Here is a 17,839-nt window from a genome sequence, read left to right as displayed (position 1 = left end):
AATAAGCGGAGAGGATTTTCCCTCAGTTGGAGTGGAAGCAGCTTGTTGCCATTAGCAGCAAGAGAGGAAGGGACACGCCTTCACAGCCAGCCAATAAACGGAGAATCTGCTGGTGTTTAGGCGCTCGAAACGCCATAAAATCTCACCATTAACGCCGCCGAGATTGGAAACAGGCGCAAGGAAGCCCAAAGAGCAACACAGAGAGGGGAGGGGGGGAGGGGGGGGGGAGTCTGCAGCAGGGTGGGCCCGAGTACAGAGACCGAGTCAGGGAAAAGAGGCTGCTGAACAAATGGACGTTACGGCTATAAAGGGCCGGGTTGTGTGTTCAGTGACGTGTCTGTAAATCTGATATCAGCAACGTGGGTGAATCCGGGAAAAGGTCGAGCAGAATCGGACAGAACCTGAAGTATCACACAGGGATATCCGGCCTGGGCGAGCTCGTTGAATTTGCATAAGTCATGGAAACATTTAGCAATTTAATGAGAAACAGTCGAGACCCTTCACTCCCGCTGAAACCTGCTAAATAGTGAGACACATTCTGATTCGTTTCCATTACGAGTCGTCTTAACAGGAATATATGAGGCGAGGAGCGTGAAAGGAAGCGGCTGCGTTCTTGTTAGCGTGATTGCTACGTCGGAATTCCTCTTTTTGTCTCGCCTGTCAGGAATTGTCCCCTTATTTGTTTCGCGGCTCATAATTTAGCGCTAAGCAGAGGCTGTTACTCAGTCTTTACATGCAGACTAATAGCTTCTCTGAGGATTTCCTAATTTACCTATTTACTTATATCACAGAAAACAACATTACCGCCAGAGCCGACACGGATATGAATTAGTCCTGATTGCATTACGGCCTCCAGGAGGGCGGGAACACGGCGAGATGAGTGCGATATTAAAAAAATCTATATGTGCTATATGTGCTTGCCGCTGTCTTCTGTTTATCTTTAAACGCTGAGAGCTTTGGAGGGAAATGACTACAGGATAAAAACACGATTTATGTTCAATTCCTCTGCTGCAACGCCGACGGCACGCTCAAATGCAAAACACACACACACACACAGTGATGTTTACATGCTGCGGGCTACAGTCTTGTCTGCGCCATGAAATTGATTTACAATAGGATACTTTAGGTCTCACACACTGATTTACACTGATTTCAATCCATTTAATGGCTTAATTGGGAGTGTAATCAATGTTTACATGCGTGTAAACATCCTGACTGACAGATTCTGCACACCGGACACCAAAACAGTCATTATTTTAATACAAACCTTGAGTGTTTGAGGCTCATCCAGGCTTTTATGGTGAATAACTTAAAGCTTTTGTTTGCTTTATCATACAAATCTGTGTATCGATCATCCTCCTTATTCTTCCTCCCCTCTGATATGACGGCTCATGGATTTTTCTAAATGAAAATCGGCACGGCGTTAAAGCACAACTGGAGAAATATCGGAAAAACAGAATAATTTCAATAGAACTTTGTAACCAGGGTTCTAAAAGTCAAATCCAGTCAATTTCAGCCAGTTTGAGTCTTTCTTCTTTATTTTATTACACTTTTCTTACTCCATCTCTCAGTCTGAGAGAGGAAGCTTCTTTGGTAAACATTTCCCCGCTCACTCTGCCTGCGTTAATGCGATATCGCTGGACGTGAACGCCTCCATTCACCAAGACTTTCTCTCTCTAACTTGTTTAGCTTTTGACTCCGTGACTCCTGGCTAGCTGATTAGATTCAAAGATGCTAATACCGTCGTCACAATCCCTCAGTGTTCCTTCCTCGCACACATTACTGACCGCTCATGCATAAACCAACAACCTCATCGCTTTCTTTAACATTCCTGCAGTTCCTCCAGAGGCGCTGCCATCATCCCTAATGCAGGTCATTTGACTGCAGCGGGCAACAAACAGGAAGCTAGGCTAATACTTTCACAATAACGCTCCAGTCATGTCGCAAATTGTCCGGCAGATAAACAATTCCTCCCTCTCTCCATTTGCGGACAATGGCTGCTTTTGATTTGACTTTCCGCTCGACGTGGCCGGGCTGCACTTTACTTCACCTCATATCGGATTTTGCCGGGTGAAAAGTTTGAGTCAATCTGTGCCCAAGTAGCTAAACAACGTAGCTCGCTGCTCCAACACAGTCTGGCTGCTGTTAACCAGACAGACAAACCTTCATCTTCAGTCTGGCCTAAAGGTGTTGAAGACTCGCTGACAGGTTAATGTGGCGTTAAGGGGAAATTATCCCTCATTTATTCCCTTTTTTAGTGCCGCTGTGTCTCCTTCCTAAAGTGTTCCGTCTCTGATTTCACTCGTCTTCTCTGGTTTTAGACTGAAGCCTGCTGAAGGCCGTCATGATCCAGCCACTGTGTGTTTTGGAGAGGTTTTAAAAAAGTCGTATATGTAAGACTAGAAAAGGAAGGAAGGCAGAAGCACAAAATCCCAAGATCCCACAGAAGCATATAAACTAATTTAATGTTTTGAAAAAGGCAGTTACCGGCATCGCTGAGCGTGTCTTTGGCGTACCAAGGTCTGTCTGTAAGTCCCTGTGGTCTCTCTCACTCACACACACACACACACACACACACACACACACACACACACACACACACACACACTGAAGGGTTTGACACACCTGCCAACAGTGAGGACAATGAACCGCATTGTAATAAAATCTTTTTTATATTTGTTCTGAATTCCCCAAACTTCCCAGGCAATAAACGGATAATTCCGATTTAAAAAAAAATAGGAGTTTGAACAAACAAAGCTAATATAATATTATTATAATAAACCTCAGTTAATGTGCATTAATCTAAGTAATGTGAGTTTAGGTCGACACTTTTTATGACTAAAATGCTAAACAGATTGTTGTCCCAAGTGAACAATGCTCATAAGATGCATTGTTGAGTGTAAGCCTCACACACACACACGCACGCACGCACGCACACACACACACACACACACACACACACACACACACACACACACACACACACACACACACACACACAAGCTAAGTAACACAAGGAATATATGGTTTGTGTCTGCGTGTGTGAGGGAGAGACAGAGAGCAGATACGAGGAGACAGCCCAGTCATAAGCAGGCGTCGGTGTGTGTGTGTGTGTGTGTGTATGTGTGCCAGAGAGAGAGTGTGTAGATGTGTGTAGTGCTCAGAGGGATGCGGTATATTGGATAAGAACTCCAAACGTACTCCAACGGCGCTAATCTGCTGTGTATCTGCATTCTGCTGTCATGCTCTCCGCTCTCATCCTCTCCTCTCATTTACGTCTTTTAATCTGTCTCAGCCCCTCCCTCATCCTCCCCCCCCTCTCTCTCTTTCCTCCAGGCAGCTCAGACACCTTCTTTTCCATTTCACACACACTGATTTTTTATCATTTTCCCCTTATTGCCCTTCATCGTATTTTGGGGACGCACATCTCTTTGTCTGGAGCGTTTGACAAGGTGGCGAAGCGTCGGAGCGAAGGACACACACACACACACACACACACACTGACACACACACACACACATACACACACACACACTCTTTTTGGCTTCGTGCACCGTCAGTCCGTCACCTGGAGGTCACAGCCCGGGACGTATTTAAAGTTGAGAGAGTGTGTGTGTGTACAAAGAATCCCCTGGAGTGTGTGTTTACAGAGTATTGTTACTGGTGTGAGACAACCTCAGAAAAGGCTAAAACAGGGCGAGCGAGTGGGCGTCCTCCCTCGGATGTTATCCAGAGCGGCACCGATCCGTTTATAGAGCGTATTTTCGGTCCTAACCAAACAGGATATACCGTATCAGATTCCTCCGATAGCTCAGCCTACACAGAGCGTTATGAAAGGAGGCTTTTATTAGCATATTGCAGTGAGGTAAGAGTGGAACACGCAGCCAACAGCTATTAACTTTGTCTGGCTCGATTCATGTGCGACTTCTCCCCAGGAACTTCTCCTCTAAATGTCTCTCTGTCCTCTGAGAGGCCACCGTTTCTGCATCCATCTGTGGATACGCTGCCTCAGCACACACACACACACACACACACACACACACACACACACACACGCATATCCATCTTTAAACGTGCTGCATCAGCATGGAGACGTGACACAATAACATCAGAGCCAAAACACATACAAGGACATTCAGGAATAGTTCCACCTCCTCCTACAACAACAGCCGATCTGCCTCATTCCCTTCCCTCCATATATCTTCCCATATGGCACCCTTCACTGTTCCACTCTTCATCCCCCACAGTGCATTAACTTGATTCACAGGAGGCCGTTATTGTGAATGGACTCTAAACTGTAGCATTCTCTCGCCCCGGCAACAAAATCTGCTCTGTAAATGTGTGTGTGTGTGAAGCTGTAGGGTCCTGAGCGAGCAGGTAGAGGCGGAATGTAAGATCAGCATCTCCGAGTCGTGCTGAGCCGTGATGTCCCGCTGCTGCTGTTGTTGTTGTGAACAGAATATCTAATCACTTACGGGCCGATCTCCTCCTGTTAGCCCGTCTCTAATACATCCACACTCCTCCTTCTTTCTCCACGTATAGTGTAGGGGGCAAATATAGGGGAAACTCCTCTACCTCCTCCTCCTCCTCCTCCTCCTCTTCCTCCTCCTCAGTCGCTGCTCCGTCGCGCTCGGTTTGAAGTGATGCAGGGAAAACAAACATTTAAATTAGAATGCGGCGCGTGAAGGTGGAGGGGGGGGGAGCCGCAGAGCATCAATTCAGCCCAGGACGTCGGCTCGTCTGCCAAGTCGCTCTCGTTCACCCGTTCTCTCGTTCTCCCGTTCTGTCGTTCTCCTGTTCTCTCGTTCTACCGCTTTTTGTTTTTTTTTAAGTGGCGCCCTTCGTCTGTCTTAGGGGCGCTTTCACACCTGCCTTGTAAAATCGGTTGGCCCGGGTTTCCTGCCGAGAAACCAGCTGAGAACATGTTGAAACTCAGACCAACAGAAGGAAATATGCAGCAGTATTTTGCGTATATTTGGAATCAGCGTTTATTGGAACAGTGGACTCTTGATTCGCTCCATTAAGGAACGATCATGAACACGTTGACGTATCTCATAATGTTCCATACACGTTCCAAGAGTGAATGTGAAAGAATGTATTACAGCTACTGCATCACCACCCTCATCCTCATCATCATCATCAGACACCCTCCTCTCTCTCTAATCACCAGCTTCACCAGTAATCGCAAACACCTGAAGCTCATCACACACACCTGCGTTCTAATCTCACCTCCCTGTAGCCACGGAGGCTCTGTCATGACTTGTGAGACCTCCATTGTTGTAGTAGTTGTTGTTGTTGACATAAGTGGAGTAAGGTGAGTCACATTGTTGTTGACTTCTGTACCTAACGCGTCCTGCTTTTTCTTTAATGACCGAAATGGCTTCAAATGTGGAACGACGTCACAGTCAGTAAGGTCGAGGACAGATTGAGATCAGCTGAATAAATGAAGGAGAATGCGAGTTACACCCAAGAAAAACTGCAGCAGTGTTTTCTTGCACTTCCTCGAGTGCAACCTGAAGCCAAACCAAACCAAATGAAAGATACATCGTGGCTAAAGGTCAAACTCTGGTGCCGACTCCAGCCTTTTCCTGTTCCAGCGCTCCGTCGCCGACCCCACGCTTATTCTTCTGAACTCGGGAGCTCCGGCGCCGTGCGGATCCGAGCCTCGGAGGCGTAATCCTTCACTTTTAACCCACCGGACACATAAATATGCACACACACACACATACGCACAAGCAAACAACAAAACCAGCCCTCTAAGCGCAGTCGGCCACACACTGATCTCAGCGAAGTCGGTGCCGTCCTGTGCAATAATGAATATTCACCTCAGGTAGGTAATCACGTTAGAGTGGCTTTGCTTCCTGGTTAATGGTATTGCAGTCTGCTACAGACAGGAAGTGAAGGTGAGGCAAAGTCTCATACCGTTACGTTTATTGGACATTCTGAATTGATTGAATCGAGTTTATGCGCTATTATGGAAATCATTGTACAGTAGCTGTCACATCATGGTGCAGAGCTGAGGAAATGAAAACAGGAAGCGAGCGCGTTCAGAAGGTCAAACTAGAAAGGAAAGAACAGATGTGCCGTTTTATTGCTCCTAATATGGAACAGTGGAGCGAAATCTGTGTAAACACGCATATTCCTGTTGATGCATTTATGTGTAGATTAGTGCACGATTAATCAAATTAATATCAAAGTTGTAATTTGGCTTGATGGCTAAAACGGCGAAAAGCTCCAATTGCAGCTCCAGCACACGGGGGGTAATTACTGTGATTACAGGCTTATGAAGAAGACATCATCCTTTTGGCTCCCTGGGTGAAGGATAACAACATTTTGAAGCAAATGACTTCCTTCTTCCTCCCCATAAGGCCGATCTTTAGAGTGCTACAATTGCCCCCAATGTTCACCAGCGCTGCCGTAATGGCCTCACATTCCTTTCTTATTTGAACCACACTCTCTCTTTGGATGTCTCAGTCTCAGTCTCAGTACATGTGGCCGTAACCACAAGCCAATCTTTCCAAACCAAATCATGCAGACTTGGTTTAGCTCGTAAATTATTTGAGCTTTATTCGGAACGCTTCCATATTTGTTGTCAGTGTTGTCTCATGATTCTTTGCTTTTCCCCGTGTAAAGCGTGGAATTGAGTAAAACACCATTCCGGAATTTCTGTTTCTCTGCGTGGAATGACTTATAAAAGCGCTGAAAACCTCGCCCTGAGTGAATTCAAGGATAGGTGAAGGATTGTATAACTGGGATCTGTCGTATCCTATGTTTCTGTTACGTGGCGCTGCTCCAGTCTACGTGTTCCTGCTTCTGTCTCGTCCCAGACTAGACCAGACTATAGAGACGTGATGTGGAACCTTTGGCCTCTCGCATAATGAAACAAAGATTATAAGAATGTACATCCCTCAGCAAATCGAACCAAAGTGGACTGGACAAATAGAATTGGGATGAACCGTGAGTGTGACTGAGTTCAGCTGTAGATTGATTTATACGTTTGCTGTATATATGTTTATGTTTACACTGTGTGTGTGACGATAAACAATTGTGCTGAATGACCTCCAATCCCTGGACTGAATGTAATTTTCCGCCTCTCTCTCTCTCTCTCTCTCTCTCTCTCTCTCTCTCTCTCTTTCTCTTTCTCTCTCTCTCTTTCTCTCTCCCTCTCTGTTGTCTGGGCTGCGTGTCTTTTGTGTTGTTTTCCCCCTGCAGTCATAAACAAGCATTGGTGAAATTACCGGTTGCCCCCATCACTCCTTTAATTAGAAAATAATCAGGGGTTGGAATGAGAGGTTCATTAAATCTCCTCCTCGAGAGCGGGGTGTTTATCAGGCTGGTGAAAGGAACCTGCTCGGCTTCCTCTCTGCTGAGAGAGGAAGACGGGATGGACGGACTTTACAGGGGAGAAGGGAGACGCGGTGAAGCCGAGCAACAGAGAGTGTTTTAATGGAAGAGAGACGTACAGTACAGTGTGTGTGAAGGAGTGGGAGGGGACAGGAGAGAGAGAAGCCAGGGAGAGGGCAAGAAAAGGAAAGGAGAGAGATCATTAGAGAAGTGCTAATTAACAGAAACCATACTCTTTAGCAGCACTTTGTCTCCGTGCAATATTGATCCTTCATGACCGTCAAGGAGCGGATGTGTTTTTGCTGCTTACACCATCGGTTTTCTCTTTCTCTCTCCTTCTCTTCTTCTTTCTATCTTTTCTTTCTTACCGGAGTCGATTCGACAGACTGTGAAATTCACCTGCATCTTCTTCCTCTTCATCTCCTTCTTCTTCTTCCGTCTCAAGCATCCTGATAAAAGCAAAAACTGTGAAATGACCTGAGAAATGTCTGATTCCATAACAGAGCGGTTGTAAAAATGAGGCGCAGACGAGAGGAGACGAGCGTATCAAGCACGCCGATTATAACCAAAGACTGGAAAGAGTGCAGAAAGCGACTGAGATGACAGCGTGATAGAGAGGGAGAGAGAGAGAGAGAGAGAGAGAGAGAGAGAGGGGGAATGATGGACGGCTGCACAGACATCAAATGGTGTAACATGGACATTGATGGACAAATGAAGGGGAAAGAACAGATAGATGTTATGGATGAAGAGAAAGCAATAACAGAGCGGAGCGCGGACGTGGACGGGGAGCCGTGTCGTTCGCCCCGTCTGGGCCTGCAGGGATTGAAGAATGTGCGTAATATCCCTTTATTGTTATGGCCGCGTGTTGTAGGGCTTTCTATCGGACGCTGCGATTCTTCAAAAGGCTTTAACTGGATTACAGCATTATCAGGCTCAGCCATCACACACACACACAGAGAGAGAGAGAGAGAGGAGAGAGAGAGAGAGAGAGAGAGAGAGAGAGAGAGAGAGAGAGAGAGAGAGAGGGAGAGAGGGAGAGAGAGAGGGAGAGAGAGAGAGAGAGAGAGAGAGAGAGAGAGAGAGATATTAGGCCAGCTGGTGCTGTGCTCTGCCCGTCGCTGCAGCTTCTCTCTCTCGTACCGTATTTGAAGACGGAGGGCAAAGTATGTGACAAGAAACAGGAAGTGGCCACACATGTAATTTTTAGAGATGAAGGTGATCACCCTGCTCTCACACACACACACACACACACACACCCCTATCCTTTGCTGAAGTGGTACAAACTGACTTTGATCAATGTGGATCGATGCGGATGAGTGTGCAGCCGGAAGGCGCTACGTGAGGAAGGAGGGGTGATGGCCCTCTGCTGTGTGTGTACTGTGTGTGTGTGTGTGTGGGAGGAAGGGAATTAAGACACACTGTGGCATGCTTTTCACCCTGATGTATGCCACAAACAAAATCTATCCTTAACCTATAATTGAGTGCGCCTCACTCTGTGTCTGTCTCTTCTTCTCTCACAGTCGGTACGTTCGAGCTTTAGTCCTGGCTGTGATTAAAGGCGAAGATGCGATTAAGTTGCACACACGCACAGAATCAATAGGAGGCGCGCCGCCGAGTGTACACGTTGTGCTGGGTAATCGCAATATGAGGCGAGTCCGCCCATTGAGAAGCAAACAGGCGGCGTGCTCCCATTAAGACGTTGATACGCTTTAATAAACCCATTTACAGACGCTTAATCTGGCCGCCTTGCTCCGAGTAAGCATCCTTACATTTGTGCCAATTCAACTTGCATTAGGGCGTGTATGGAACTTTTTTTGAAATAGAGGATTTATTGCCTTGATCGCAGTATAATAGTGTGGAAACCGTTTTGAAAGCGCACTGACTGGCAAAGTGGAAGTCTCCGGGGAAACACGTGGCTCTGTTTTACTGCTCTTAACAAATCTCGCCTTTATGCTGAGCATCGATCAGCTCAGCCCAAACCTTGGATGAGGAAATGCACGACATCAGCACGGATATGTCAATAAATCGGGAGGTATTCCATCAAATTCTCAAATCTGAATCTCTGCTCGTTCCTTTTTTCTTCGCTTACTTTTCTTTATAGCGGCCTTGGGGTTTTTTTTTTCTGCCATTGTCAGAACTCCTGGTGAATACCCCCAAAGGCCTCCGCTTGATTATTTTCCAGCTCTGCGGTTGTCAGTGATACAAAGGATTGTGTCGTTCTGTATTATTATCGTTATTTCCCCTCTGTGTTTGGCTTTGTCAGAGCAGTACAAGGCTGCGATGGTCATTTACTGTGCGTTTGTGTGTGTCTGTGTGTAGATGTGTGCTGGCGCGGTATCGTTGCTTTATGGAGTAATGAATGCTAATCCTCTCTTATCTGCCTTAACCTCGAGGCAATGACACAAGCTGCGTGTGCCAGTGCAGGGACACCCAACACTGGGAGAGAGTGAGTGTGTGTGAGTGTGTGTGTGATTGTGACCACATGTGTGTAACGAGAAGCATCTCTACACGCTGCGTATGACTTTCTCTCTCGGTTTTTTTTCCCCCCTCGCCCTTCCTACTTGGAAGCGTCGGGGCGTGGCAGCGTGATCCTCTGCCACGTTCCCCTCTGACTCATCAGAAGTGGAATAGAACAAAACATTCCAGCGCCGTGACTCAAACACTCTGACCCGAGCCGTCTCGGGAGCGCAGAGACACGAGGTGAAAGAGAAAACTGCTTTTATTGTTATCTGATACCAACTCCAGAGGTCACACTAACCATCTTTGTGGTTTGTGTCTCGGCTCAAAGGAGCTAAAACACAGTGTATGAATTTCACCAGTATGAAATCTGGATGAAATGGATTTTGTTTTTTCTGAGCAATTCTAACCCTAAGAGGTCACTGGTGCTGGTAACACGGAGCTCAATCTGTCACTCAGCAGCGAAAACAATATATAGTTTGATTTCATAAGCTGGGGTTTCAATTTAATGCATTTGAAGTCATTTTGTTCTGTAAGTTCAGCTTGTTCCAGAGAGTAAAATATATTTGAACACAAAACGTTCCATACAGTATAGGTGCTTTGGGGGCGTACATGTCAGTCATGTCATGTTCAGTGTAAATCAAGTCTTTCCTCATGAATGTAGCACCATTGCTTGCAGCCACAGCCCTGTAAACATCAATTCCAACCACAAACCTGGAAATGTGGATGAAAATGGATGAAAATGAATTATTATTATTTATTTTTTTATCATTACCCGACAGACCAGTAGGGGTCGCTGGTGCGGCACCAAAAGATACATCCCTTTTATTGCGTTACCTTGTTACCTTGTAACCTTGTTTCCTTGTTTCCTTCTACCTTTATAGCCTACGACAATGTGATGCCGATTTAAAGAGATGTGTAGTTGTATGGGTTGCAATTTGGCAGAAGTGGAGAAGTTTCGTTTTCACAGTGTTTGGCCGCCGTTCAATACAAAAACCAAAGACAGCGAGCTTCTTACTATGAATGCAAACTGAGACGAGCGCAATCTCCAAAAGAATGTCGCCTTTGTCTGAGTTTCCATGAACATTTCATAACGGTGACCACAAAGCAAATCTAATCGGAGGCATGAAAAGGGGTGGATGCAGATGTGAAAGAGAAAACTTAAAGAGGTCTGTTCCCAGCAGCTTTTGGGGGCCGTAAGTCTGCTGAAAGAACGCTACAAAGATGGGCAGAAAATAATTAAGCCTGAAAGCTGTTGAATCCTGCGTGTCTGTTAAGCAGTTTTCCCATTAAGGCTGTTTTAATAGGTCGGCTCTCTGTCTGCCTCCTTAGCACATGAAGTGAACGGAAGATAAAGCTGAATTAAACTAAACTTTAGAGACTGAACACAGAACGCTTGAAGAGTGAAGTGGAGACAGAGGCAGCGAGACAAAGATGAGACGGATAGAGGACGGAGGAAGAGGGTTAATTGAAAGGGAAACAGAAGAAGAAAGGCCAGATCTCTGGGGGATACAGGGTGGCCTCGCTCTCTCCCTCTCTCTCTCTGTCTCTGTCGCTCTCCCCATCACAGTCTCTACATGTGTGTTTGTCTGGGTGTGCGTGTGTGGGCGGGGGGGCGGTGTTGTAGTCCTTAATGAGAACAAAGCTAATTAGAGGCTTTGCCTTCCATGATTCCACAATGATTTCCCCACAGGAGCTGAGACAACACTCGCTACCTATCCTGCACCCTCGAGGGAAGGACAGAGGAGGAAAGGGGGAGGGATTTCTCTTTATCCTTAATTCTATGCTGATTTTAAAGTAAAAGGGGAAAATGAATAAGGATAACAACATGATGGCAGCCAGGTCACCAGTGGAATCAATGAATGGAGGAGGAACAGGAGGCTTCGTCGGTGACATTGATGCTATATTTATCATTTTCACAAATGTGTTCCAAAGCAGTTGGCAGCAAATTGGATCTACCTAATGCTGATAGGTCTAACCTTATGAACATTGAATGATCACAACTTACAGTTTAGGAGGTATATACTATGCTGTATTGTGTATTTCTGGCAGTTTCCAGTTACAAATAACCATCGTCTCAAAAACACAAGCCCTGACCTCAGAGTGGACATTTCTTCTTTCTACTTCAGTGTCCACATGAATCGGTCCCGCCCTCTGTGTGTCGTGTGTATAAATTAAGTCACTTTGCAGGTGAAGCTTTTATTCACGCTGCAAACTGCTACCTGTGAGAAAACCCAGGAGTGTCTTTATTTGAAGGTTCACTGGAGAAATGATTCATTTGTTTTGTGGCAGCAGCAAAGCGGCAAAGCAATTTAAGACAGAAATCAGGTTTTCTATTTCTACGCTTTGTTTTTTTGCATGGAACAGTCGAGGAATTCATTTGACTTCACAAATTCATTTGACTTTGCACCGTTCAGACACACACGCTAATCAAAGTGCTCTACAAAGGTTTACAAATTGCAGATCAAAGAGTCTAAAAAGGCGATTAAGGAAAGCGTTGAAGTTTAAAAGCAAAACATAAACGCCAACGTCTAGAGCAGTGTAGTGTGTGGACTCCTCTGTCTTTTATTGTCTTCCAATCTCCCGTCCATACATTTATATTTGTTCCTGTCTTAAAGGCGTTTTCCTCTTGCTCAACTGAAATGAGATTTTAAGGTCATTAACTGATCCAGACTATCGTACTAATACACCAGGGGTGTTCCAGATTTGATAGATGAGGGGAAAGAATTAATTGGACTAATCTAGTCGTCTATTGTTAGTGGTGGAACATGCCGTCGTCACATTAAAGGGGTGGAGGGGGACACAAGATACTTTTTGTCTGTTTACTGCAAACATGAAACATGTTTTTATCAGTTTATCTTCAACTGGAGCAGCGATTTAGAGCTGGGCTGTTTTGCATAATGTACGTGTGTGTGTGGATGGCGTGTGTGTGCATGTGTGTGTGTGTGTGTGTGTATTTTTGTTTTTGGCGTGTCTCACAGCACTCTCAGTCCTCAGACAGGCTGTTCTTTGTGCTGTGTGTGATGTCATAATTTGTCAGACGATTGCTTGCCAACAGGAACCTTTGGTCAAGAAAGCACATACCCTGTGTGTGTGTGTGTGTGTGTGTGTGTGTGTGTCTGTGTGTGTGTGTGTGTGTGTGTGTGTGTGTGTGTGTGTGTGTGTGTGTGTACGCTCCTGCGTGCGTGTGTGTGTGTGTGCACGTATGCGTGTGTGTTTGCGTATTCTCTTCACAGCCCCTCAACCAGGAGGGCGTGTTCTTGAATGATGGTCATCTTTTAGAGCAGGAGGGGAGAATGCTGGTCACGTTGGGAGGTTTGGGACAGAGGCCATCCGGACAGCGTTCACAGCTTAGCATTGGCGGTCTGAGGAGAGTTCAATCCCGGAGGTAGCAGAGGAAGAATGCAGGGATAATCCTGGGTCGTTGGATTACGTGGGGTTAAATTGGATCGAGGCGTTTTAGATGTGTTAAGATCATTGAGAATCAAGGGATAATACTGTGCAGAAGGGTTTGGACCAGGCCAGCACACACACACACACACACACACACACACACACACACACACACACACACACAAACAGGCTGCTTTGATTAACAATAATAGGAAAAGTACTGCACACATCTGTCTCTCTCTTTCTCATACCTCTGTTTGTCCGTCCAACCTCCTCTTCCTCTTCTCTTTTTTTTTGTCTTCTGCCGGTCGTCTGTGAGAAGAATCGCGCCACGAGTTTATATTCTCCAGGATTCCGCAGACTCATCCTTCAGAGAGCTGCCAAAGTACCACAGGCAGCAAATAAGACTGACAGCGTGGGCTTTTTGATCGTACAATACCACAGTACACACACATACACGCACACAAACACACAGACAAAATAGTGAGCCAGTGGCATAAAGATGTAGCAGAACGTGGATTTTGCTGTACCTTTAAACAAAATCTCAGGTTTTCGCGATTTGGATCAAGCGAGGTGGAATAGATAGGAGAGAGGAGGATGTAAACATGAAGCGAGGTCGTGAGACGCCATCGCTGTTATGAATGAGAAAAGCCGATATTCTGTGAAGGGTTTGAATGTGTTCTTCTTCTTCTTCTTCTTCTTCTCGTGAGGTGAATGTGTGTGTACGTCCTTGACTTTCTACGCTGATTCAAATCTTCGGAAAAGACAATAGAATGACGTTTGAAAACATTTCTTTGTGTGGAAATTTTGCAACATCCTTCACATTTTCAAAAGGTCGCAGACATTTCTGACATTTCATACCTGAGAAGGGAAAAACAATATGTATGTGCTTATTCACTCGAAAATCCACTTTTGGATTTTTTTTTGGATCATTTTAAGAAACACACAAATGGGAGTCAAGCGATGGTTGCAGTGGTTGCTATGAGACGCCTCCTTGCAGTGAACGTTTTAGGGTCGGTGCAGATTTAACCTGATTCTATAACATTCAGGACCAATTCACTGGGAATTGTTCCTGGCGTGTTGGAGAGAGGGAGAGAGAGAGAGAGAGGGAGAGAGAGAGAGAGAGAGAGAGAGGGAGAGGGAGAGGGAGAGACGGAGACAGGCAGAGAGAGAGAGAGCTGGTGACATCTGCGTATGTTTTCTCTGTGTCTGTGACTTGTATGTGTATTAACCATCGCATTGTGTTCCCGACTCAATGTGTGTGTGTGTGCTGCATTGTTGACAGAGTGTGTGAAGTCCCTGTCATATTACTATGCTGATTTAAACCTTGTCGTCGCTGAGGTCAAACTCAGATACACATGTGATACCTGAAACTGCAGAGAAAATGCTGCAGTGGGTAATTGAAAAAACTCAAGGTTATACAGGTGTGTGTGTTTGTGTGTGCATGCGAAACCACTTGTGTGTCTGTGAGTGTGTGTGTGTGTGTGCATATATAACAAGCTGAGAGTAAAGTTTCATTTTTTACGCCCTAAAAGCTGTTGGTGTAGCACCTGCTGACGGTCCGCTGCCCCCAAACCCGTAACAATGGTGTGTGTGAGTGTGTGTGTGTGTGTGTGTGTGTGTGTGTGTGTGTGTGTGTACGTCCAGGAGTAGAAATGTGGTTGAAAGGTATCTGCTGTAACGAGGCCAAGGTGATTTAATAAGTGCACCATGTCCTTTTCCCTGGCACACACGCAAACACACACACACACACACACACACACACACACACACACACACACACACACACACACACACACACACACACACACACACACACACATTTGAACCCGTTACACTCTTTGCAGCTGCAGCAACCTGATCTTTGTTCTCTTTTACATTTTGCAGTAACAATCTGAAATATGATAGAATGATGCACAAACAACGAGAACACAATTTGGCCTTTTTAATGCACGATTTGCCTTAAATTTACTGAACTGTTCCTCTTCCTCTTCCTCTTCCTCTTTCTGCTGTCTTGTTCACACGTTTATATACATTATCCTCAGAAAGTTTTGGTATTTTGATATCTTTAGAAACTTTCGGATGTCCAGTGGAATTCCGGGTTCGGTGTCCTTACAGTACGAGATTGTAACAATAAAGCAATGGGCGTTGAGTGAATGAGTGATGCCTGCACGAAAGGGTGGGGAGAAGGATGGAGACAGAAGAAGAGAGAGTGAGAGAGTGATGAAGAGGGCGAGAGAGAGACAGGGGCAGCCTAAGTGTTAGCACATTAGCGTCTGGGAGGAGGACAGGCAGACGGATGAAGGCCGAGAGGAGTCTGGCGTCTGGTATTCATGCACTCGCCGCTAACCTGTACTGACGGCGCTAAGACAGAATACCAGAGAAGAAGAAGGCAAAGCATTTAGACTCCAACAAACCAAAGCTGCAACAGATGTCTAGGAGTAAACGTGTCAAAGTGCTTCCTGTACACAGCCGACAAAGTGTGAAATCACCATTATGACGTCACACAGTGTCTCTCTCGGCTCTCTCGAGTCAGATAGCGTAACCGATACGTGATTCAGGGAAACACGCTTTGATCGATCGGCGTGTTTGTCTCGTGTCTGTTTCACTTCTGTTCCATTTTCCAACTTTCTGTTCTGGATTAAAAAAAGGGAAAAAGCTCGACCTTCAACACAAAATTGAAACGACCTATTGTTTATGATCATGAAATCATGAAAACTCGGATCAATAGTCCTTCAAAACTTTTACCACTTTTTATTTGAAGTATCATTACAGCATTATTGCGTAACCAGTGCGGCCTGAGAAGCTTTGAAGACGAAGATAAACCCAAAATGTCAAACAATATTTTTCCAACATGACTTTGTTGTTACATGTTGTGCTTCACCAGCGCTGAGCCTTTTATGTGAATGTTAACCGAGAAAGAGGAATTACAGGATTTGTTAACAATTAGCTGTGATGGATTGGCAACAGAAAGTACACACACACACACACACACACACACACATCTACACACATGAGTGGAGCTGACACAGTTGGGTGCAGTCACCCAGAGGGAATGTGCCCTGGAAAATCAAAAGACATTAACCAATTAGCTGTGATCAATAGCTGCAGCCGAGCGGGGATGAGCCAGACTGGGAACGCCGCGAGCGTCTGCTAGTCTGCCTCTCGGCCAATCAGCGGCGCTGGAAATGCGCTCGCTCTCTCCTCCGAGCCAATGGAAATGCCGGCCAATGCAGAGCGTCTCCCTCTCTCTCTCGCTGTATCTCGTTGTATCTAGGCAGAACAGGGCTGCGCGAGGGAAAGAGAGATGGAGAGATGGCCAAGGAGAGCGGAGAGGAGAAAGAGGAGAGGTGGGAGGAAAGGAGGGAGAGGAGGGAGGAGAGGGAGACGGCGTGAAAGCCGGCGTCACAGTGGGCCGCCACAGGCTGCAGGTAATCGCACTCAGATAAGCAGTAGCATGACAGCAAGACCTTTAATTCCCCATGGGAGGAAGGTGGCACTCTGTTGCTGTTGCAAGGGGTCGCCCGCCTCTCTATGAGTTATGGAAGAAATGGGACCAAAAGATGGTCAGAGTGGGTGGGAGGAAATTGAGAGAGAGAGAGAGGAAAGTGAAGAGATGAAGCAACAGGGAAGCAGCAGCGGCGGCGGCAGCAGCGTTTGTGTTTCCCCCTCACGCATCTGTGGAACAGGCAAAACGCTCGCAGCCGCTCGGTATTCACGGCGAGGAGGGGAACGGATATCAGCATGGGGCTCGGCGCGACAGGGGGATGGAGGAGGGCGAGAGAGGAAGGAGATATGTAAGATATTACACCTACCCGGGGTGTGTGTAGAGCAGAGCGGCGTTATGAGGAGGCAAATTACATTCTCCCCTCAGGCTGGATGAATGTAATCACCCACAGCACCCAGACACACGCCGCTCTGTCTGTCTATAGGCACCACCAGGAATATTAGATGTAGTAGTCACGGTGTGTGTGTGTATGTGTGTGTTTGACATCGCTGCAGTCTCCCAATCACCCATCGATCCCGCGTCTGTCCACCGGGCACAGCTCCAGTCTGAAATGATGTCAAATATTGACACACAACTCATTTTCTCCCTCAAATTCAGGGCGAGATCAAGGTGATCTACTGCTCCTTGTAAAACACTTTGGCGTCTCAGCTGGATTATAGATTGAACATATAGAGGGGCAGGAGTGTGTTTCAGTGCGAGATGACAAACAGTAAAGGGTTAAAGCTCACACACATTTTACACACTTTTTCAAGTTCTTGTTTTTCGTTGTTGGGCTCGATTTTGAAACCAAGCTCCAACAGAAAACCCCCCAGACTGATTCACTGTTACTCCTCCCTGCTGCACTCCTATGCAACCTGAGTGAAAACAGGCTATTTTCAAGGAATTTTCTCTTAGATTGTCCACTCTGTCCTGACTGACCAGCTGGCCGCTCACACACACTCACTCACATCTCCTTAATTCGGAATCCATGTCATCTTTGTGCATAAAGTTGATGTAAACTGGGGTTGCATGTGAATCTCAGCGTTGCAATCTGGCAATGTTTACAATTCCTAATCCCTGTTGAGTGGGGCAATAAAGATGAAGGATCATAGCTAAAAGCAGAAAACTGTGTGATCCGTTTAGCTTCTAAATAATATA

At 46.0% G+C, this 17,839-nt stretch overlaps 1 protein-coding gene across 5 annotated transcripts in view; it reads left to right on the top strand.

Moving 5' to 3' along the window:
- Positions 1-17,839, top strand: part of LOC142995407 (muscleblind-like protein 1) — a 59,097-nt gene that overhangs the window by 23,553 nt on the left and 17,705 nt on the right. The gene's annotated exons all lie outside the window — the stretch shown is intronic.

The sequence above is a fragment of the Genypterus blacodes genome, unplaced genomic scaffold (assembly GCF_046128005.1).
Source record: "Genypterus blacodes isolate CSIRO-AG114 ecotype Tasmania unplaced genomic scaffold, CSIRO-AGI_Gbla_v1 ptg000032l_1, whole genome shotgun sequence".
Taxonomy (NCBI): domain Eukaryota; kingdom Metazoa; phylum Chordata; class Actinopteri; order Ophidiiformes; family Ophidiidae; genus Genypterus; species Genypterus blacodes.
Note: the sequence above shows the minus strand (reverse complement) of the source record. Positions and strands in the feature narration are given on the sequence as shown.